The sequence below is a fragment of the Hyaena hyaena genome, unplaced genomic scaffold (assembly GCF_003009895.1).
Source record: "Hyaena hyaena isolate Hyena2069 unplaced genomic scaffold, ASM300989v1 scaffold_303, whole genome shotgun sequence".
NCBI classification, from domain to species: domain Eukaryota; kingdom Metazoa; phylum Chordata; class Mammalia; order Carnivora; family Hyaenidae; genus Hyaena; species Hyaena hyaena.
The window spans coordinates 741,706-748,603 of record NW_024080934.1 but is presented as its reverse complement, the minus strand read 5'-3'; the positions used below and the strand labels follow the sequence as shown (position 1 = coordinate 748,603).

Here is a 6,898-nt window from a genome sequence, read left to right as displayed (position 1 = left end):
CTGAACTCCAGGCCCAGAGTCTGGAGCCTGCTTCAGATTCTGTGTCTCCCTCTCTCTGCCCACTCCCACCCCCAACACACACACACACACACACACACACACACACACACACTGTGTGTGTATGTCTCTCAAAAATAAAAATTTTTTTACATTTTAAATAAATAAATATTTAAAAATATGCCCAGAATCTGGCCACTTCTCACCACCTGCACTGCTTCTCTCTACTACAAGCCACCATCACCTGTCGCCTAGAATATTGCAATAGCCTCCTAACCTCTCCATTTCCACCCTTGCTCCTTGTGGTCTGTTCCCAGCAGAAAAGCCAGAGGGATCTTCTGAAAAGAAAGTGAGGTCATGTCCATGCCCCCCCTGAATGCCCTCCGGTAGCACCGCACCCACTGCGCCTCCCCCTCACACAAGCCGGGCCCCTTCTCTGACTTCCGCTCCTACAGCCTGTCCCCTTCTACACCTTTTCAAACATGCCAGACCCACCGTCTTGCTGTTTTCAAATATATTTGCTGTTTACTGCTTCAGGGTCTTTACACTCGCTATACCGCCAACCATGGACCCTCAGACCATGAGCACAACTAACACTTTAGTTGTCAAATGCTTTTTCTATATCAATTAAGATGATTGATTTTCCCCCCTCATCCTGTTAATGTGATATATTACATTGATCAATTTTTGTATGTTGAAGCTTTCCGGCAATGACTACCTGCCCGGGCGAACATGTTCCTCATGCAGGACCTCCCACACCCGTCCCCGGAAGAGGAGAGAAAGCACAAGAAGGAACACCTGGTGCAGAGCCCCAACTCCTACTTCATGGACGGTGGTTTTGTGCGTGGGCTGCTCCACTGTCCTGTGCCAGCCCACAGGAGGAACAGCGAAGCTTACAGAAGGATGCTCCTTCAGGACCAAAATCACCCTGAATCAATATGGGAACCATTGGGAAACTATCCCAATAAACAGATTTTAGATTTAAAAAAATTTTTTTGTATGTTGGATCATCCTTGTGTTCCAGAGATAAATCATGCTTAGTCCAGTATGATCCCCTCATTATGCTGCCCAATTCAGTTCTTTAGTATTTCGTTGGACATTTTTACCCTTCCTCTCTTTTAAGTCTGTTCAAATGCTACCATCTCTACAAGGTCTTACCACTCTACTTAAAATTGCAATCCTCCCTAAATAAATAAATAAATAATAAAATAAAATCATAATCCTTCTTTTCCCGGCTTCGCTTTTCTCCATAGGTATTCATCCCTTATTTTGCTTATTGAACTGAGGACAGGGACTTGCCATGAGGACAGGGATTTGTTTCCTCCCTCCCCCCACCTCTGGGTGAGGCCTAATTCACATTCTCTGAAATGCACAAGTCTTAAGAAAACAGTCTGATGAAAGGTCTTTTTTTTTTTTTTTAAGATTTTAAGTAATTGCCACACCTGATGTGGGACTTGAACTTACAACCCTTAGATAAAGACTCACATGCTCACTGACCAAGCCAGCCAGGCACCCCTGATGAGACTTTTAATAAATGTATACACGCATGTAACCCACGCCTGTCAAATATAGAATGTTCCCATTGCCCCAGAAAGTTCCTCCTGCCCCTTCTCAGCCAATCTCATCCATCGACGCACCCACCTCTAGGCAGCCATTGTTTTGATGTCTATCACCATAGGTAACTATTACTTGTTCTAAAGTTTCACATAAGTGGAATTACACCACGTGTAGGCTTTTGCATCTGGCTTCTTTTGCTCAGTATGTTTTTTTTTTTTTTTAAATTTATTTCTAGGAGAGAGAGTGAGACAGCGTGAGCAGGGGAGGGTCAGAGAGAGAGGGAGATACAGACTCTGAAATAGGCTCCAGGCTCCGAGCTGGCAGTCAGCACAGAGCCTGACGCAGGGCTTGAACCCACGAACCGCGAGATCATGACCTAAGCGAAAGTCGGACGCTTAACTGACTAAGCCACCCAGGCGCCCCTGCTCAGTATGTTTTTGAGATTTGCCATGTTGTTGCTGATATTGGCACTTCGCTCTTTTTATCATTCTGTAGCTTTCCACTGTGTGAACGTACTTTATCACTTTTTCTGTTTATTGACATTTATGTTGTTTCCAGTTTGAGGCCATTACAGATAAAACGGTAAAGCTGCTCTGAACTTTCCTGTAGGACTCTTTCTGTGGACATACGTTTTCATTTCTCAGGTAAGTACCCAGGAGTGGAATGGCTAGACTATATGGTAAGTGATAAGGTTCAGGGCAAGCGGCCTCAAAAATGTGCCTCTTCGGCATGTAGATTATTTCCAGCTGAAGATAACTGAGGCCCAGCCGACTCGAAAAGAGCTTTTATCCTCCCCCCTTAACTGCCTAAAAGAATTTAGATAGGGGGCCTGTACTGGAAAGAGAGCTTTTACCAGAGAGAACTTTTTACATCAGAAAGACTTATCTGTGTAGCATGGCAACATTTATTTGCCAAGCATTTGATCTTCCCATTTCCCTGTGAATTGTCTTCCTTCTCCTTGAAATCCAGACCCCGGACTGAAATGCAGTCAAACAGAAAAGCTTTAGGACAGCCAGCAAGAGAGTTGAATTCTTTTTTTTTTTTTTTTTTTAATGTTTATTTATTTTTGGGAGACGAGAGCGGCAGAGAGAAATGGAGACACAATTCGAAGCAGGCTCCAGGCTCCGAGCTGTCAGCCCAGAATTTGACCGCGGCTGGAACTCACAAACCGTGAGCTCATGACCTGAGTTGAAGTGGGACCTTTAACTGACTGAGCGACCCAGGTACTTTGACAAGTGAATTCTAAGGATGGTCATTTTGTTTTAAATAAATGTAGTATTACAAATGAAACATTAAACATGAACTTGTTTCTAATGTTCAGTATAGGAAAACAATGTCTCTTCCCAGTTTTCCCATCATAAAGCTGAAAGCAATTTGTCCCTTGCCAAAGTTATTGTCCTTGTTGCTCGCAGTTCAAATTCAGATCTTAGGGAGACAAAGTGGTCCCTCCTGAGAGCAGTGGGGACCCCAAGGCAAGCTGAGCCTCTTCAGCCATGAACCCCTCCCAGCAGCCTCACATTAGCATACGCTTTCAAGACAGTCCCCCAACATTCCTTCTCACCGTATTGTAACCCCTACACTCTGAACCCCCAGCCTCGCTCACACACACTCCCACTTCCTCTTCCACAGCAGCACTTCCCCTTTGCCTATTTCCAATTTCCTCTTCAGTAATAACTTTTTTCAAAGCACATATTACCCAGAACCCAAAAAGGTGTGGTGGGCTCCTTCTTACAGGTGGCTCAGTGCCTCCCCTCTGGAAGGAGGCCTGTGCTTGTCCCACATAAAGTTGGGAATGAAATACCTGCCCCTCCAAGTACCCCAGGACAGTGCTTCTCAAACCTCAATATGCATACCAGCCACCTAGGAATCTGGCTCAGACCATGGAGGTACCTGAAAGTCTGTATTTTTCTTTTCTTTTTTTTTAATGTTTTATTTATTTCTAGGAGAGAGAGAGAGAGACAGCGTGAGCAGGGGAGGGTCAGAGAGAGAGGGAGTCACAGACTCAAACAGGCTCCAGGCTCTGAGCTGGCAGTCAGCACAGAGCCCAACGCCGGGGCCCGAACCCACGAACCACGAGATCATGACCTAAGCGAAAGTCGGACGCTTAACTGACTAAGCCACCCAGGTGCCCCAAAAGTCTGCATTTCTAACAAGTCTCCAGGGAAGGCAGTGCCATTATTGTGTATCACCTAAAAAGTTTTAAATAACGCACGCACTCTCCTCACTACACATTTAGGTGCAGAATCCTCAGAATGGGATCCGGGAGCTGTAACTTTGAAAGCTCCCATAGTCAGTCCTATTTGCAAACACAATTCTACAACAACGTATTCCAAACCCCCCTGATGATAAGACCTACCTGAGACACTTGATTAAGTTTTGATCCCCAGACCTTGGCCCGAAAATGCTGACTTAGTAGGTTTGGGTAGAATCCAGAAATCTATTTTATTTTATTTTTTTTTTTTTTACAAATAGTTTATTGTCAAATTAGTTTTTACATAACACTCAGTGCTCATCCCCAAAGTGCCCTCCTTCATGCCCATCCCCCCCTCCCCCCCACATCCATCAGTCCTCAGTTTTTGTCAGCATTCAAGAGTCTCTCATGGTTTGCCTCTCTCCCTTTCCCCCACCATTTCCGCCCTTCTTCTCCCCCTTGGTCCTCCGTCAAGTTCCTCCTAATCCTCCTATACGTGCAAACATATGGTATTTGTCCTTCTCTGCCTGACTTATTTCGCTCAGCATAACACCCTCAAGGTCCATCCATGTTGCTACACATGGCCAGATTTCATTGTTTCTCATTGCCATGTAGTATTCCATGGTATAGATAAACCACATCTTCTTGATCCATTCGTCTGTTGATGGACACTTAGGCTCTTTCCATGTTTTAGCTATTGTGGAGAGTGCTGCTATGAACATTGGGGTACATGTGCTCCTATGCCTCAGCATTTCTGTATCCCTTGGGTAAATTCCTAGCAGTGCTATTGCTGGGTCATATGGGAGTTCTATTGTTTTTTTTTTGAGGAACCTCCACACTGTTTTCCAGAGGGGCTGTACCAGTTTACATTCCCACCAACAGTGTAGGAGGGTGCCCGTTTCTCCACATCCTCTCCAGCATCTAGAGTTCTCTGCTTTGCTCATTTTAGCCACTCTGACTGGCGTGAGGTGGTATCTCAGTGTGGTTTTGATTTGTATTTCCCTGATGAGGAGGGATGCTGAGCATCGTTTCATGTGTCTGTTGGCCATCTGGATGACCTCTTTGGAGAAGTGTCTGTTCCTATCTTCTGCCCATTTCTTTACTGGGTTATTTGTTTTTCGGGTGTGGCGTTTGGTGAGTTCCTTATAGATTCTGGATATCAACCCTTTATCTGATATGTCGTTTCCAACTATCTTTTCCCATTCCGTTGTTGCCTATTAGTTTTGTGGGTTGTTTCCTTTGTCGTGCATCCTCTCTATTGTTCTTTGCTTGTCAATAAAAAAGGATAGCTCAGCATATAAATCTCATTCAGGGACTCTAGAAATACATCTGTGTCCCCAAAGATTAAACGTAGCCTATATATGGTATCTTACATACAGAACAACTGCAGGGTTGAGAACGGGATTGTGCAGTAACACGTGGAATCTAGAGTCCTGACTCCTTCAGAATTCTGCCACTCCCTCAACGTGTGGCCCTGGTCTAGTCACTTACCTCCTGAGCTTTAGGGTTTCATCCACTGAAAGATGGTAAGGGGCCTTTTGCTGTGCAGAAGCTCAGAAATCTATTTTATAAGAGACACAAATGATTAGGGACCCAAAAGTGGATCTCAAACATAATTTTAAAGCCATTCAATTCTGGGGGCACCTGGGTGGCTTAGTCAGTTAAGTGGTTGATTTCAGCTCAGGTCATGATCTCACATCTCAAACCCCACATCAGGCTCTGTGTGGACAGCTCCTAGTCTGGAGCCTCCTTTGGATTCTATGTCTCCCTCTTACTCTGCACCACCCCCTTCCACTTACTCTCCGACTCAAAATTACAAACATTAAAAATTTTTTTTTTATTTTTTAATCTTTATTTATTTTTGAGAGAGAGAGCACGAGCAGGGGAGGAACAGAGAGAGAGGGAGACATAGAATCCAGAGCAGGCTCCAAGCTCTGAGCTGTCTGCACAGAGCCCAACATGGGGCTCAAACCCATGAACCACAAGATCATGGCCTGAGCTGAAGTTGGACGCTCAATGGACTGAGCCACCCAGGCACCCCTAAAAAAAGTTTTTTAATAAAACCTTCTATTTTGTGTTCTAGTTCTCAGATTTCTTCATTATTTCATTGTCACTATTAACTTCTGAATTATCTCCTACAGATGTTGATAAGCTGCTCTGTTTCTTTACCGTAATCAGACTTTCGGTGCTGATTCAAAAAGAGAGCCCAAGCATTCTCCCAGAGGGCAGTTTAGAATGTTTAATTATTGTTTATGTAGGAAAAAAATAACCCAAGAGTGTTAGCACAAGCTTTTATTAGAGAATGCCTGGCATGAGAAATCTCAAGGAGCCGTCAATTTAGAAGAAAAGAGTGGAATGCTTTATAAGACTTGAGCAAGAGGCGTCTGTCGAAGTTCAGTTTTGGGAATAGAGAGGAATTGTTCTAGAGACTTAGCAGCCATACCTTGAGCAATCTGGATTTTCCCTGGAGTGATGGAGAAGATCAAATTGGGCTAAAGTCCTGTGCAAGAAGGCAGAGGAGCTGGAGGACAGACACCTGCCAGGTCATCAAGGGAAAATGTCCAGTCTTTCAGGGTCTCAAAAGCTCTCAGTTAACAGGAACACCAAGTTTCATATCTTGGTTTGACCACATCGTAGTCTGTTTAGTTCACTAGGTCTACATTACTCCTAAAGATTGCTATCTCAGAGTCTGGTAAGAATAAGCATCAAAGAGGGGTGCCTGGGTGGCTCAGTCGGTTAAGCGTCCAACTTCAGCTCAGGTCATGATCTCACAGTTTGTGAGTTCAAGCCCCGTGTCAGGCTCTGTACTGACAGCTAGCTCAGAGCCTGGAGCCTGCTTTGGATTCTTTGTCTCCCTCTCTTTCTGACCCTCCCCTGCTCACACTGCCTCTCTCTCTCTCTCCTCTCTCTCTCTCTCTCAGAAATAAACAAAACATTAAAAAATAAAAAAAAAGAATAAGCATCAAAGCTCCCCATGACTTTTATCTTTGTGGTTAAATACCAATCATTTGTCAAGTGAGTGGCTGCCCAAATGAGGATATAGAGAATGACTGTGAAGACAAGTATTAACATGAGACTTATCTGAAGGTCTTGAACAGTACCTCTAAGTCATGTTAGTACTTGCTGTATGGTTTGCATGTTTATACCCCCCCT

The 6,898-nt window shown here is 44.3% G+C and overlaps 1 pseudogene; it reads left to right on the top strand.

Moving 5' to 3' along the window:
• Positions 1-711: 711 nt before the first annotated feature.
• LOC120242165 lies at positions 712-976 on the top strand (annotated as a pseudogene).
• The last annotated feature ends 5,922 nt before the right edge of the window (positions 977-6,898 follow it).